We start from the raw sequence: 18,077 nt of genomic DNA on the forward strand, positions 1-18,077 counted from the left end.
ATAGCTTCTGAGCAAAACTGAACACCATCATCTGTTACTATTTCTGTGGGAAACCCCCCACGATAAAAAAACGTTCTAAAGAAATAACAATAGCTCTGCTGTGGTTGCCTCCCTCACCACTTTCCTCGCTATCCTTTTCGAAGGGTAATCAATCGTGACAAAAATGAACTTGAACACTTTCACACTGGGAGAAGTGGCATCTCACACACTACTTGTCACTTGCAAGACACTCCTTGCAATACCTGATTTCTTTTTCTACACCACTATCCATTGCTTGCCACCAGGAACTTTGCCTCAGTTTCCTCTTGTTGCCATTGGCACCACAATGCCCTTGAAGCGCAATTTCTATCAGCTGCCCTCTGATGCCCTTGGGGGGAATCACTCTGCACCCTCTTCTGAGTTTTGCTCCAACTAGCGCCCGCTCATCTTTCACTTCATGAAACCGTTCACATTTCTTTTCTACATTGTTCCTGTAGGGCCACCCTACAACTGTCTATTCTGCCACTTTGCTAATTATGTCATCATCCAACTCTGCTAATCTCCATTCTTCTTCACTCAAGGCACCTTGTTCAATGTCGGCAACAATCATTTCTTCTTCCTTATCTACTCCCTTATCTCCAATGTTGCTACACTCCACTGTGAGTTGAGAAGGACAATCTGCAACAACATTCTTCTTTCCAGGTGCATAACAAACCTGAAAGACATAATTTTGCAGCCCTAATGTCCATTTAGACGCCCTGGTTGAGCCCTTAAACCAATTGCCACAAGCCACCATTTGCACAAGAAGTCCGTGATTAGTTTTGACCATTAACTGTTGACCCCACAGGAAGAATTTAAAATGTATAATGGGCCAAAAAACAGCCAAAGCTTCTCTTTCAACTACTGAATAGTTCCTCTCAGCCCCTCTAAGTGGCCTAGATGCCAAGGATACCACATGTTCCTCCTTCCAACTATCTTGTTGCAATAATGATGCTACCAGAACTAATAAACTGGCATCCACAGTCAAAAATGTTTTCAACCCACTAACAAATCTCCCCAAAGAAGGTGCATTGAAAATTCCCTTTTTTATCTCTTGAAATGTCTTCATGCACTCTTCTGACCACGTAAATGTAACCCCTTTCTTGAGTAATTCCCTCAAGGGAGATGAGATAAGGGCAAAGCTATGTACATATTTGTGGTAAGACTCTGCCATGATTCCACCAAACCTGTTGTCGCCAACACGTAACCCAATGCGATAAAGCTCATATTCAAACAGAACCCAACACTCACTGTACGACTCACATATCAACACACAGTTACTTCCCCCTTTCTAGATTAATTAATCAACTACTTCCTGTACTGGCAACCTTGATATTAATCCTCTCCAATGGCCCTCTCCCAGGGCTCAGCTTTGCTGAATCTCTGTCTTTACCCTGGCTGCGTTCACCTGACTAGCGGAATCTCACATTCTTTCTTCTGGTCTTAAACATTTCCAATCTATCAGGTTGTGTAACTTTCCTCATACACACCTATAATCTCGATTCAACTGGTCCTCTCCCCCTCCCACCAACTCCAGAAAGTATACCTCAATCAAGAGAATGGATATCCAAAAAAGAGGCTGAGTTCCTTACTACACCGATTGGCAGAACACCATGCCTATATGCAACTCCTAAAATCGACAAGGAAGACCTATACTGTCGGGGTGTGGGTCGATTCTCGAACCCTTGTGTAAATGTGTTGATTTTTTTCTACAACCGATTGGCATGAAGACACCCACATACCGACGGGACACCACTCACACCATCACTTTCTTTGAAAATATGCCCTTTGATCACTCCGCTCTACTGGTGACTATGGACATCAAGTCCCTCTACACCAATATCCGAAAAGACGCTGCCATTGAGTGTGTAAGGGAATGGCTTAGAGACCCTTCTCAACATCGGACCCCGGCTAATTTTATACTGGAGCTCATGTCCACAGCGCTAGGCAGGAATTTCTTCGTATTTGACAAACAAACATATCTCCAAATCAAGGGCACAGCAATGGATGCAGTCTTTGCCCCAAGTCTGGCTATACCTTATATGTCCAAATACGAGCATGAACATGTTTTTTCTCCACATAACATTTGGAAAGATCAGATCAGCCACTGGTTTAGGTATATTGATGATGTTATTTTCCTTTGGACAGGTCCACAAGAACAATTGATACAATTCTGGGAATGGCTGAACACGTGTAACTCTGTGATTCAATTTACCATAGAACACAGTGTCATGCATTCCATTCCTTGATTTGGTTATCTTCCACAGGGATGGGAAACTTCACTGCAATTTACATACCAAACCTATGGATAGAAACACATCTTTATACCAGTAATCATCCATTACACACCAAAGATAATCTGCCCTATGGGCAATTTCTGTGCATTCGTAGAAACTGCTCGTCAATTGAAGATTTTAACCAACATTAAACAGATTTGTCAAATAAATTATTGGTATGGGGCTATCCCAAAAAAATATTGAACCAAGCATGAAGAAGGGCCAGGAATGCTAACAGAGAGGTCCTGTTGCAACCTACAAGCACCACACCTGACAACGGCTTGGAACGTTTAACCTGTGTGGTAACTCATGGCACACACACATCGCAGGTCAAAAAAATCATCCCGAAATATTGGCATATAGCCCGTCTCAATCTACTGGAAGATCCACCTCCCAGATTTGCATATAAACGTGGGAAGATCATCAAAGACCACATGGTCCACTCATTGTACCAACCGTATCCAACACAAAGCGGGCAGAGAACACTACGCCCTCTGCAAGGTCATCATCCATGCGGATGTTGCGCAGCTTGTCCTTGTACAAAAAAGATGAAGACCTTTCCCATTGGGTAGCGAGAATGGACGCTCTGAGATATTACGAACTGCAAGAGCTCCAACGTAGTTTATGCCATCCAATGCCCTTGTGGCTTGAGGTACATTGGACAGACTACCCGTACCATCAAAACCAGAATATCTGAACACAGATCCAAAATAAGGTGGAAAACTTTATCAACGCCCCTGGTGGAGCACTATTTGGTCGCCAAACACACCCCCAATGACATTCTGTGGTGGGTCATTGAAAAAGTGAAAGGCGGCGCAGACCTGCAGCATAGTCTACTGCATAAGGAGTCCAGATGGATTCACCGGCTTGATACATACCATCATGGGCTAAATGAGATTTTTCAACCAGTCTTTTTTTGAGGCATAGGAACAACCGGATCAGGAGTCTACAAAACATGATGTCAGTACTGACGCCTCCACAATTATGCACGTGTAGGGAGTTGCTCCTGAGTGAGGGCACTGCTAAAAGTGAGGTCAGCGCCGTATAGGTATGTAAAATAATCCACTTCAGGCCTCAGGATGATGGTTGTTACAGCAATTCATAATGGAGCACACCATCCTGAGACACTACCATCAGGAGATTAGTACATATGATGAATATTTTCTACTAACAGTGGTAAGTCTCGCCACCTTGCATTCAGCAATGATGCAAGACCTTTTCAGTCCTGATTTTAACACAGATTTGTTTCCGCAATTTGGGTGCGTATGAGATGACAAGCAGCAACAGAAGGGTACCCCATAAGGTATCCGAGTATGAGCATCGCGGGGCAAGTGGTATAGCCTCTATGATCATGAGGCAGGAGCCCTCTCCCCGGCATGAGCACAATAATATAACATTGACTCTGTATGCTTGGTATCACGAATAACAAGTCTACTACCAGGAGGCATTTTTTGACCTTATGCATTTAAGGACGATGTTCGCCATACATAGCCTCGCCACCACAGGATTAGTAAGAGCATAATGTGTGTGTTTTTTTTTTACAAAACCTGGTCCTCTCTCACGAAGACTTAATCACTTAGATTCATGGCAATCTGTGAGGACGGGCCCTTTGTCTCACGTGTATGTTTCTATAGCAACCAGCAACACTATAGAAAGCAGACGCATGTGACTCGACACTTAGCCCGGGGATACACACCCTCTGAGTTTTCACACATGCACCGTTTCCATTACAACGTCACAAATAATGCTCTCGTAGTGGAGCGCGGGTCGAGGATCCGTTAGTATACGTCTGCTCGGTGGGGTTCACGCCGGAGCTCACCCATTTCAGGTAAGGATCCGCATAGGATTAGTAATGCATGAAGATCAGAGCACGCATGGCTTGTTCGTACCTTCAATTTCACATGCCATTGACCACAATCGGCAGCACGCTGTTACACTATGACTCCACTAATAATGCCGGCATGCCGTGAACCTGAGGAGCCATGACCCAGCTTCACTAGGGTCAGCATATGGGGTTACTGATGCAAACGTACATGGTAGCACGTACCAAGAGTCATGACATGTGGAGATTGGTACTGGACCCCTAACCAAGCTAGACGGGCAAAGCACAACAGCTATGTAAATAGGCAGCGATTGACACTAATCGGACACATATTTAACCATACAGTAGCTTCTGCATAATGCCTTGCAACAAATGATTGAGCCAGACAGGAATGATCATTTTATTTATGTTCCTGTTGCAGGATGTTTGCAGTCTTTTGCAGGCTTTAAAGCGGGCCCATATACTTCCCATTTTTCTTGTGCGCCTCTTAGTGGATGTACCTCCCTGAGAAGCGTTTTTTCCCAGAATGCACACAAGGAATTACCATCCCAGGTACAATTTACTGGAATTTCGTAGGATATTTTCAAGAGCCTATGCACAAAACGTCCAATGTCCTGATACCGTCCCTTGTAACTTTCTTCACAGTTTCATTCTTGAGTAACCCCAAGTAGCGGGTCACTATACAGGACCCACACAGACCCCAATCACCTGTGGATCATCCCACCAAACTGATCTGAGACATACTGACGTCCGGATCCGGAACTAGCGATCACAACCCTGGCAGGTAAAATAGATGTTAGGGCTTGAGAATTCAATATGCCATTTAGGTTCCAAATACAGATAGGCATAGTCTGAGACTATCCGGAACTAGCGATCACAACCCTGGCAGGTAAAATAGATGTTAGGGCTTGAGAATGCAATATGCCATTTAGGTTCCAAATACAGATAGGCATAGTCTGAGACTATCCGGAACTAGCGATCACAACCCTGGCAGGTAAAAGAGATGTTAGGGCTTGAGAATTCAATATGCCATTTAGGTTCCAAATACAGATAGGCATAGTCAGTCCCACTTCCATTTTCTTTTTTCTTTTTCATACAGTGTCCCCAAATTGATGCCCTAAAGAAGGCGGCGGAAAATAGTTTTGGTGACCGCCGAAACATGATAATTTAAGGGACCAGTAGTTGAGCAGGGGTCTCTCTACTTCATAGTCTCTATTAGTTAAGGACTTGCGCATTGGCAAGGTAGTGATTTCTTGCACTTTTATGACCCTGAAGGATGATACAATAAGTCATAGGATTCGGAGGTGAACTTATTAAGCCTCTAAATCTATAGGTGTACCTTTGCACCTGGACATTTGGTCCAGTCACCGCAAAAGTAGCCGGTTTTCGGGCCATTTCATAGACAGCATGCACAAGAATGTATAGTTAGAATGACATAAGAATGGACTAAGAATGTGTAATGCTTACTCGTCAGGTCTATTTATTTTTATTTAATGTCAATAACTTTAAGTATTTTACATAATTGTAACACCAGTTTTTATGATTTAGATAATTTTGAATGGTTTCAGCTCGATTAATTGTGAAATTCATCACTATATTTGCTGTTTTGTCAAATTTGAAATGTGTTTATTAGTGAATTGTCCATATTTCAAGAATTAAAATATTCTCTTTTGTCGACACTAAGAAGTGGGTTTTCTGCATCAGACCAATGTATCATAGACTCTCATAAATTATGGAGCTGTGCCAGTAAGTTGCTTTTTATATACCAATTTGAATTTTGTAACAGGGATACATGCATTTTGTTTAATAGGTATACCTCACTTAACCTAGTTTCCAGCCTTAACTAACTATATTAAACTAACTTGAAACTTCAAATGGACCTCCTAGCTCTTCAGCCAACAGCAACTGTGTTGAGGACCTTGTCAATTTCTATTGGTCATTTAAAATGAGGGCTAAATGTATATCTCCCTTTTCAAAGAAGGGGGTTGGCCAACACCCATTTATGTATCTTTTTATTTATGACATTTATATAACGCCCAAACCCTGGGTTATCACTGCGTTTGTTACCGAGAGGACAGAAGAAAGGTTATAACTATTGTCAGAAATTGCTCGCCTTGGAAGCCAGACAACACGGAGCACCACAGGTTCAATCCCTGGGTCTGCGCTTAGAAACCTCTGGGTATTAAGTGCATTATAAATAACCTATCAAATCATATGATATCAAACATCAATCATACTTGTCAAAGAGCCATGTTTTTACACACGTTTTTATTGCATTATATGACTGTTGATTTCTGATGTCCACAAGGAGGGTGCTCCAGAGGGAAGGTGCAGTGACCCTAAAACTACAGCCTCCATCCCTTTTGCTCCTAAAGCTGGGGGTGACAAAAGAGATACTGGAACTGGATCTAAGCAGCCGTTCTGGAAGTTTCTGGGAGAGTGTGTCAGTGTGTCATTGAGGTAGGTAGCTGTCTCTTCACAGATGCACTTGTGAGCAAGAGATAGGGTTTTAAATTCGATTCGTCCTTTATTTGGCAGCCAGTGGACCTCCCGTTTGATGGCCGATATATGGTCAGAACGCTTTTGCTGCAATGCAGCTGGCAGTGCTTTATTCCGCAGGACTGAAGTTTGGCTAAGTTAGAGGCTGAGGAGCCCATGAGTAGAACGTTACAATAATCAATTTTGGAGAGGATGAGAGCGTGTGCGAGCATGAGGCAGTTCTTAGGAGCCAAGAATTGTCTGCTCAGAGATATGAGCCGTGAAGTGTAAGCCATGGCGGAAAACAGAGCATTTATGTGTTTCGTCATAGTTAGTTCCGCTTCTAGATGGACTCCCAGGATTTTTACCTGTCTCAGGACAGGGATGGTGGTACCATCGATGCAGAGGGAAACGAAAGAGGGGCCCAGGTTTTTTAGACAGTAGGGGAGCCTACAATGAGAAGCTATGTGTTTACGTCGTTCAAACACAAGCTGTGTGTGGCCATCCAATGTTGTATGGTGCTGTAAACAGAATGGATTACGTTGATGTCCTTGGCGAAGTTACCCATGACAGGGATGAGTATTTGGGTATCATCTGCAAAATTCATGTAGTTGAGACACAAAGGGCCTCATTACGCAGTAGGAGGTAGCCATGGAGCTATTAGCTCCATGGCTACCCCCTTACCGCATCCCGGGTCCGTGTTCCCGGAATAGGGACTTACCGGGTCATTCCGACCTTGGAGGACCTGGTAAGTCCCCATTCCGGGAACCATTCCCCATTCCCATTCGAGCCCCCATAGGGCTCAATGGGAATGGATATGGAGCTAATAACGGGCCCGCTATTAGCAGGCCCGTTATTAGCTCTGAAGTCCTTTGACAGGCTACCTTCCATAACGCCTGGTAAAACCAGGCTGTTAGGAAGGGACCCTCTAAGGGACCTCGGAATAGGGTGGTAAGGGATTACCGGCACTGGTGCCCTTACTGGAGCCGGTAATCCCTTACCACCTACCGCGTTATGAGGCCCAGTGAGTTAAGAAGGTGGAAGAGTGGTTTAGTATGTTTCGTATAGCATGAGTTTGAGGCAGGATCCATGTGGTACACCTAGTGGGGCGAGAAAAGGATCAGCAGCAGCTTCTCTGATGAATACTGTAGTGGTCCTGTCGCTGAGGAAAAAGTATATCCATGCAGTGGTGTCCTGTGAGAAGTGGAAATGCTGACTTAGATGCTGACAGAGGATGCTGTGGTCAACTAAGTCGAAGGCGACAGATAGGTCAAGTAATAGAAAAATGCCTACATTGCCTGATGGTATCCATTTGGTTTTCTAGATCCAGTAGGACTGTTTCTGTACTATATTTATTTATTTATTTATCTATTTATTGGTCACTTCTTAGGCTCTAATACAATTAGCAAAACTGGTTCAAAGCGCCCGCAGGGCAACAGGGTGGGGACAGTGGAAGGTAGACAATGAATTACAACAAAGATAAATAATTGAATTAATAGTACAAACAAATCAGAAGAATAACAGGGAGGGGAGACAAATCTACTATGCCTTGTGAGTGTTCCGAACGTGAAAGTGCAGAGGGTGGGGGAGGAGGGGGTAAAGGATAGGTGCTGTGGTGGTCATGGAGAAGTGCTCAGGATGAAGTGCTAAGAATAGAAAAACGTAAGTGCAACCTCCAGTGTGGAGTGTGAGCCTAAGCAAGTGCAGTGAATAGACAGTGAGATGTGGGGGGGTCAGGGCCCTTAGGATACATATGGGCCTTGCACATCAGTCATGCTACTGTATGATTAGTAGGGAAGAGAGGAGGAGAAGGAAGAGGTAAAGAAAAATGGCTTGAGGCTATTTCAGAACTTTTGGAGGTCCTGCTCAAGACGCAGAGGGAGAGAGAAGCTATTCCACAGAAGAGAGCACACCGAGGAAAGCGATCTCTGTTTAGCAAACCGCTTCACACGCAAGAAGTTGGTGCCAGAGGAACGCAGGAGTCTAGAAGGGGAATATTTGGTCAGGGAGCATTGAAGATAGAGTGGTCCCTGGCCCCAGATAGGCTTGTGGATGATAGAGAGGGATTTGAATTTAATCCATGCTGAGACCGGGAGCCAGTGAAGGCTTTGTAGGGCAGAAGCGATGCGGTTCCTGAGCTTGAGGCAAGAATAAGTCTCAATGCGCTATTCTGGGTTAGCTGGAGGGGTCGCAGGGTGGACGAAGGAAGATTAAGGAGTAGGCTATTGCAATAGTCTAGCCTGGAGAGAACCAGTGCACGGGTAACATTGAGCCTCTGGGTGAAGGTGAGGAAAGATAGAATTCCTTTGAGAAGGAAAAGCTGAAAGTGGGACTTATTGACAATGTCCTGAATATGAGGGAAGAAGGAAAGGGAGGAGTCGAAGATGACTCCGAGATTTCGGGCTTCAGAGGAGGGGGCAGGGGGAGAGCCCATGGAGGAAGGCCAGAGTGCAGTGAAGAAGTAGGGTACAGGGGACCCAATAGGGAGAATCTCTGTTTTGCTGGCATTGAGGCAGAGGTCATTAGAAGTGCACTGGGCCTGGATGGCAGAGAGGCAGTCAGGGATGAAAGAAGGTGCAAGTGCTTCATTCGGGCAGATCCTGATTACCTCCTTCCAAGCAGAGGGTTGAGCTATAGAAAGTGCTGCACTTGTTTATAGGCAACTAAGTCTAGTATCTTGAGGAGAAAGGGGACCGTGGTGATGGGACGGTAGTTGGTAAGAATGGATGGGTCGAGGGATGAGTGGGCTGAACCATGCTGATTTGATGTTGAATGGGACTTCATTGGTTAGGAAATAAGCATTAACGAAGTCCGTGATAATAGGCCATAGAGTGGGAGCACCTTTGCAATTTGATGGTTTTAATGAGAAGATGGTGGCACGCACTTACTCTTTGTGACTTTGTTAAAATTGAATGGGCAATAGTGGTGGGGTGGGCCACCATGGGGAGGTTGAGATGGGTGGGTGCTTTAGTGGCAAGACTGGTTTCTTGGTACTAATTCTCAGCTGCAGGGAAGTGATTTTGTGTGCTAGGGCGTCTCGTATGGTAGTACACCAGGTTTTGTCTGTGAGGGTGGGAGATGTGGGGGTAATGGGAGTCTCAGGCTCTCTCTGGATAGAGAAGAGTTTTTTTAGTATTGGATCCTACGTAGCTGATGCAGTCATTATACGAGTTTGCTTTAATGGAGATGACCTCGGACGTGAAGTTGTGTGAGGCACTGGCAAGAGCATTGCAATTGCTAGTAGAGGGCTCCTTTTTGCAAAGATGTACAAGGGCTCTTTTTCTGCACAGAAAGGTAAGGTCCTCACTAAACCAATTGTTATTTGACTTGAGAGGTTTGGGTGTTTTTGCACAAATAGGGGTGTGCATGTCAATGTTGATGTGCAAACAGACATGATACTGGTTCGCTATGTGATGGGGGATCAAGTTTGAACAAGGAGAGCCCGATTCCATGATAGTTGTCAGTGTAGGCTTCAGAGCCTCAAGCGTGAGTTTACTGGTATTTTGGGCAAGTAGGGGACTCCACTTAGAAGTCTCAGCAGTGTTGGGAGTAGTGGTAGCTAGTTTGAAGAGGATGAAGAAGTGATCAGACCAAGATATTTCATTGATGGCTGATGTGTGTAGGGAGTCTATTTGTTGGGTGAAGTTCATATCTTCTAGTGAATGCTGGGGGCAGGCAGTTGCTTTAGGGTCAGCTGTGTCATTATATCCCAGATTAATGTTGCCTAAAATGATGATGTTGGTGGCAGGTTTCAAAAGTGGCGTGATCAGTAAAGGGATGTCCAAGTTGGGGTGATTGGAGCTGTTAGGTGGACGATAGAGGAGGAGAATGTTAAAGGTGGTCTTGGGGTTGGTCGACAGTTTTTGAAGGAGCATTTCATACCCATCACTGGTAGGGATGGGGCAGACTCTGATCTGTAAGGCGGATTTGGCTACGGTGTTTAGGTGGTCGGCCCAGAGGATGGTGTAATTGGATGGGATGGCCTTGGAGAGGAGTGGACCTGACGCTTTCTGGAGCCAGGATTCCGTGGTGGCGAAGAAGTCAAGTTGATGTTCTAGTATGAGGTCATGGATCTATTGCATGGGTTCCCAGTGACCATACGTTCATAAGAACACACTTTAGGCTGTCAGGTTGTTCAGTCAGTGGTTGGCGAGGGGCCTGCTTCATTTCCAAAGTCGGAGGTGGAGAGGAGGGCTTTATGTAGAGAGGAGGTGCGGAGGGTCTACTGTACCCAGGCAATAGTTGTTTGATGGGGGTGTGGCTTAGAGGATGTTCTGGCTCTTAGTCTGGCAAGTCTTGAGACACCCAATCATGGCTGGGTTTCTGCTAGGTATGTTAGAGGACGATTACGCGGGCGAGGGGGTGGTGATTATTAAGGGGGTAGGACAGGGAAATGAAGATGTTCATGAGCAGAACGGGATGATGGTGTAGTTCTTAGTGGAGTCATTCTGGTTGAAGATATTGTATGGGGATGAGGCGATGGTGAGGTGAGGTGAGGTGAGCGTGGTCTGGAATTGCTCTTGGGGGGACAGTGCAGGGGACTGATGCAGCTTGGCAGGTGCGACAAAGCTTTTCTGTTTTTGGGAGCATGTAAACTGGTCGGCCAGGAAGACCTCATTAGGAACTGCCCCAGGGGCAGATTGGGCTTACACATATTCTTTCACATTGATATTGACAGGAGCAATGTGAGCAGGCAAGCGTTTTGAGATGTTAGCACCCACATGATCATTACACAAAGGCAGGCATATTAGATTGGCAGCACCCCCGGGAGAAGTACGGGTGGGCACAACATTTTCCAAGGCAACACCGCCTGAAATGGAAGGGGCGGGTAGACATTTAGCAATAACAGCACCACCAGAAACATTTCGATATACAGCGGGCAGGTAAGTATTTTTATAGGAGAAGCATCCATAAGATCAAAAAATGCAGGCAAGCAATCTGCGGAGATAAGAATCTTAGGCGTATATGAGGTGGGCAAGGTTCTTACAGGGGCAGAATCCTCTCACACATTATGAGGTGCCAGGCAGGTTCAAAGAGCAGGTTCCTCATACAACACATGCGGCAAAGGGTAAAGTGGGATAGCGACTATGGGTACGGTGTTAGAAGCCGGCATGTGGGACAAAGTATGGTGCCTCCACAGGTATTAGCATTCTTGGTCAAAAAACATTTTACTTTCAACCAAATTATTTTGATTGGTTTTTGGTCAAAATTTTGTCAAATTTAATTAACCATATCTATGGGAAGGGGTGAGGGAATAAGGCAGGTTTGTAGGGATCACCCCTGCTTTTCAACCAAAGAAAGAGCAAAAAACTTCTGATAAATGTGAAAAGGTCAAATATTTTCCACCAAGTACACCCAGACCACTCCACAAGTCGGTTGGTAGTGGCATTTTGGGTAACATACATAGTATAGCGCCAAGTGGCATTGTTGAGAGTAAAGGAGGTGCCGGAGTTGTGACAGAGAGTGTGTTAGGGGGCTCACCATGGGCATCAATGCACATAGTTATATTAGGGTGGGTGGCGGCCAGTGTGGGAGTGTGATCCCAGGTGAGCGGAAGGTCAATGTTGTTGCTCGTCGTTTCAAGAATGCTCTTACCTATGGACATGCAGCAATAGGGCGATCAGAGATCATGCAAGTGTAGTGCTCGGCAATAAGGGATTGTTAGACAGTTGGTGAGTGGTTCTCCAGGTCCACCATGTCCAGATAGGCCCAGACAGGCATCATGCTTTTATGTGGGCCTTGTATGGGGGTCACCGGCATGACTTCCACCCTCAGCGCCTCCTTTTGTCTTGGGTCCTCATGTTTCTTGGACTTTTCCTTTTTAGACTTAAGAGCCTCTAGAGCCCACATTCCCTTATTATCCACATTGAACACTCCGGTTTGAGCTCATGTAAGAACAGCAGATGATAATCCAGATGACTAGAAACAGAGTTGTCAAGTCCTTCATGGAGTTACTATAGCTAAACTTGGCTAACCACTCCAGAACCGTACACATATGACTGGACTGGAGTTAACAAATCAGAGATATTTTCCAGCTACTGTTTCATGCACTCGGTCTGCCCGTCTGACTGTGGTTGACAACTAGAATTTAACTGTACTTGAACCGCTAAACTCTTGCAAAATGATTAACAGAATTGTAAAGTCGGAAAACATAATCCTTGTACTAGGTCTGTGCCAATCTCTCCCCCTTTGATAGTATAAAGTGACTGGGCTTGGGTAACAAATCTAGCAGCACCAAAATTATCAAATATTCCCTTTCATAATGAAGATCAGAGAGGAAATCCATGTGTTGAGAGGCACAGATGAGGTGGTGTAGATAAGGGCATTCGCAAACTGGCAGGTGTCCCAAGATTTGATTTTGCTCATGCTCAAACCTCACAAGTGCCAACATGGTTTACGGATTCCGGGGCACCAATAAGATCAATTCTTCCATGGTTAAGTTCAACCTAGCACATACATAAGTTAAGCCTTCAACAACCTCCCTTATTAACATTAATTCTTAACAACTTGGCCTTTTCTTATGTCTAACTCCCCAACCAGTTTATTCACTTAGAGTCAACCTGTGGACCTCTGCAAGGAGACAAAAGACTCTTAAATGAGCTTCTCTGTGAATATTATAAGGAGCTTGAATATTTTAATCACCTTTAAATAATTATTGTTCCTCCTGATTTGTCCTCCTCAATGTATTTCCTTATCTATGACTGAAAAGTTACTCAACTATACCTAACTGACTACCACTAACGATACATTAAAATGTCTTCAAGCGGTGTGCATCTAAACAACCTTGAGATGTTAATCCCTGGTCACAGGTGCCTCACTGCCTTAGTTCAAATATCAGCACTGATTTCCTTGTCCATTGGTCAATAACCGTCTTTTCCTTGCTCTTTGAAGTCTGGAGGATAGTAGAAAAGTACTGCACGGTCAATGGACTTGCAGAGACTTGACCACTGGTATTGCCTCCAGTTACTACATCACTTCTGGAGGATTCAGGGTAAGCACAGGCAGGACGGTTCAAGCTAATCTCAAACCCACAGAATCTCTAAGGGGTTTGACCCATTCAACATTACAGGGTTTTTACGTGGTTCTAGATAAGTTACTCAACCTCCTATTTATAGACAGGTAAGTAGAAACTCGGCACTGTTGAAGATTGTACTGACTGAAGATATATAGGATATTTATGTTAAATTAGACTTAAATCGATAATAGGGCCTAGGCAGAGTTGGGGAATTAGGCTGGAATTGTTTGAGGCAGCTGACTGGGGGAACATGATTTGTTGGTTGGGTGTGGAAATTGTGGGTGGATGGGCAGTACAATCCAAATACATTCTGCTTCGAGAAGTCCAAAGCACGGAGAACCACTTATGCATTTACAAGGCATCAGCGGAGCAGCATAGGAGAAGACCAAAGCCCTGGGAAGCCCATGTGTATTTACTAGTCATACGAGAAGATCAAAGCAGTGGGAGGCCCAAGTAAATGTTTTAGGCATAGGAGAAATCTAAAGCACTGGGAACCCCTTGAACATTTAGTAGGTGGAGTAGAAGACCAATGCACTGAGAACTCCATGTGCATTAGCTACGCCAATGAGAACGCAAAAGCACTGAGAACCACTTGCGCATTTACAAGGCATAAGTGAAGAAGCATGTGAGAAGACCAACACTCTGGGAAGCCCATGTGCATTTACTAGTCATAGAAGAATACCAAAGCAGTGAGAGGCCCACGTGCAATTACTAGTCCTAGGAGAAGCCCACAGCACTGAGAACCCCATGTGCATTTAGACAGCATAAGAAAAGAAGCATTGAAGAAGACCTACTCCCTGGGAAGCCTTTGTGCATTTACTAGTCATAGAAGAAAAACAAAGCAGTGGGAGATCCACGTGCATTTACTAGTCCTAGGAGAAGCCCACAGCACTGAGAACCACATGTTCATTTACTAGTCATAGAAGAAGACTAAAGCAGTGGGAAGCCCACATGCATGTACTAGTCATAGGAGAAGACCACATCCCTGGGAAGCCCACATGCATTTAGTAGTCATAGGAGAAGACCACAACCCTGGGACCCCATGTGCATTTACTAGACATAGGAGAAGACCACAGCCCTGGGACCCCATGTGCATTTACTGGTCATAGAAGAAGACCAAAGCAGTGGGAGGCCCGCATGATTTACTACTCCTAGGAGAAGCGCACCACACTGAAAACCTCATGTGCATTTACAAAGCATATGAAAAGAAGCATAGGAGAAGACCACAGCCCTAGGAAGCCCACATGCCTTTGCTAGTCACAGGTGAAGACCAAAGCAGTGGGAGGCCCATGTACATTTTCTAGGTATAACTCAAGGGCATTTAGTAGACAGAATAGGCCAATGCACTGTGCATTCACTAGGCGTAATAGAAGGCAAAAGCACTGAAAATCCGGAGTTCATTTTGCGAGTGAGAGCAAAGCTCAAAGCACTGAGAAGCCCATGTGCATTAACTGTGCCAAAGAGAAGGCCAAAGCACTGAGAACCCTACAACATTTACTAATCATACGGGAAGACTAAAAAGCACTAGGAACACCTCAGTAAGTGGTGTACTCGGCCATGGGACTGAGAACCCCACCTGCATTCAGTGGGCATAGGAGAAGTACAAAGGACTGAGACTCAGCCATGCATTTAGTAGGTATGCGAGAGGCCATAGCAACGAGAACCCCAAGTGTATTTACTAGGCATAGGAGAAGTACAAAGCACTGAGACTCAGCCGTGCATTTAGTAGGTATGCGAGAGGCCATAGCACCGAGAACCCCAAGTGCATTTACTAGGCATAGGAGAAGTACAAAGCACTGAGACTCAGCCGTGCATTTAGTAGGTATGCGAGAGGCCATAGCAACGAGAACCCCAAGTGCATTTACTAGGCATAGGAGAAGTACAAAGCACTGAGGCTCAGCCATGCATTTAGTAGGTATGCGAGAGGCCATAGCAACGAGAACCCCAAGTGCATTTACTAGGCATAGGAGAAGTACAAAGCACTGAGACTCAGCCGTGCATTTAATAGGTATGCGAGAGGCCATAGCACTGAGATCCCCAAGTGCATTTACTAGGCATAGGAGAAGTACAAAGCACTGAGACTCAGCCATGCATTTAGTAGGTAGGAGAGAGGCCATAGCAACGAGAACCCCAAGTGCATTTACTAGGCATAGGAGAAGTACAAAGCACTGAGACTCAGCCATGCATTTAGTAGGTATGCGAGTGGCCATAGCACCGAGAACCACAAGTGCATTTACTAAGCATAGGAGAAGTACAAAGCACTGAGACTCAGCCATGCATTTAGTAGGTATGCGAGAGGCCATAGCACCGAGAACCCCAAGTGCATTTACTAGGCATAGGAGAAGTACAAAACACTGAGACTCAGCCGTGCATTTAGTAGGTATGCGAGAGGCCATAGCAACGAGAACCCCAAGTGCATTTACTAGGCATAGGAGAAGTACAAAGCACTGAGACTCAGCCGTGCATTTAGTAGGTATGCGAGAGGCCATAGCAACGAGAACCCCAAGTGCATATACTAGGCATAGGAGAAGGCCAAAGCACTGAGACTCAGCCATGCATTTAGTAGGTATGCGAGAGGCCATAGCAACGAGAACCCCAAGTGCATTTACTAGGCATAGGAGAAGTACAAAGCACTGAGACTCAGCCGTGCATTTAGTAGGTATGCGAGAGGCCATAGCAACGAGAACCCCAATTGCATTTACTAGGCATATGAGAAGTACAAAGCACTGAGACTCAGCCGTGCATCTAGTAGGTATGCGAGAGGCCATAGCACCGAGAACCCCAAGTGCATTTACTAGGCAAAGTAGAAGTACAAAGCACTGAGACTCAGCCGTGCAGTTAGTAGGTATGCGAGAGGCCATAGCATCGAGAACCCCAAGTGCATATACCTGGCATAGGAGAAGGCCAAAGCACGGAGACTCAGCCATGCATTTAGTAGGTATGCGAGAGGCCATAGCAACGAGAACCCCAAATGCATTTCCTAGGTATAGGAGAAGTACAAAACACTGAGACTCAGCCGTGCATTTAGTAGGTATACGAGAGGCCAAAGCACTGAGAACCCCAAGTGCATTTACTAGGCATAGGAGAAGTACAAAGCACTGAGACACAGCCATACATTTAGTAGGTATGAGAGAGGCCATAGCAACGAGAACCCCAAGTGCATATACTAGGCATAGGAGAAGGCCAAAGCACTGAGACTCAGCCATGCATTTAGTAGGTATGCGAGAGGCCATAGCAACGAGAACCCCAAGTGCATTTACTAGGCATAGGAGAAGTACAAAGCACTGAGACTCAGCCGTGCATTTAGTAGGTATGCGAGAGGCCATAGCACCGAGAACCCCAAGTGCATTTACTAGGCATAGGAGAAGGCCAAAGCTCTGAGAGCCCTGCATAAAATTATGTGTTTATTAATTTTTTTCTGAAATGAACATGTCCCACTCTAATTCAGGTCCCAAACATGGTAGGGGATGGGGTAGGGGTTGGATGAGGTATGTATCTAGTGGGTATTTTCCACCTGCTACCGCAGCAGCTGTTTGCATTGAAGGAGCTCTGATAGAACATGTATCTCTGTGCCAGCCACGCTGACCAATCAGGAGCCACGGATCTCTTCCTCTTCATAAACCTGGGCCTATGTCTCAAACAAATCTGGGGCATTGAGAATTCACGTGGTTATGGTTGCGCCTGCATTGTCTTTGCAAGTACATCAGGTGTAAGAGGATGGAGTGCCAAAGGGGGAGGGGGAGGCGGAGGCAGCTGAGCACCCACCACCCGAGGCACAAGCGGGAGAAAAGAAGACTTGAGTTCTGCAATAAAGAGAGAACGTTGATGATTCAGAAACTCTGTCGGAACACCATGGGTCTCATTACAATTTCTGCGGTAGCCTTGCCGGTAAAACAGGAAGGCTGCCACCGAACTTGTGAATTTTACCGGCATCCGGGAATGGGCAATTACAGGGTCATTATGGCCCCGCCGGACCCGGTATTTGCCCAATCCCGGGTGCCGGTAAAAAATGATCCCCATTCCCATTGAGCCCCATAAGGCTCAATGGGAATGGGGAGGCCGGATGCACCGGCAGCATTTAGAAAGGTGCCGGTGCATCTGACATGCTCTGATCGCAGGTGCCGGTCCGCCCGGCAGCTCCGACCTCGTGGATGAAAAGGCGCCCGCGAGCAGAACTCGTAGTTTGCCGATCCGGTAACTACAGTTCCGGCAAGCTTACCTGTACCGTAGTTACTGGACCGGCATCTTTGCCTGCACAACCCACAGCATGCAGACAACTTATTTCCCCACTCATGTTCCAGTCCATTGTTGCTGAGGCATTTAGGCGGGTCACAAAATATCACAAAAGAAATTAATAGCAGTGTCTAGTTAATGACAACCGTGCTGTAATGTTAGCAAGGTATCGACTGCACTTTTCCACTGTTGAAAACCGTGCATTTAGACATCGTCATGGCCCTGTTGTTCCCCA

The sequence above is a fragment of the Ambystoma mexicanum genome, chromosome 13 (assembly GCF_040938575.1).
Source record: "Ambystoma mexicanum isolate Mex_15411 chromosome 13, UKY_AmexF1_1, whole genome shotgun sequence".
NCBI lineage: Eukaryota > Metazoa > Chordata > Amphibia > Caudata > Ambystomatidae > Ambystoma > Ambystoma mexicanum.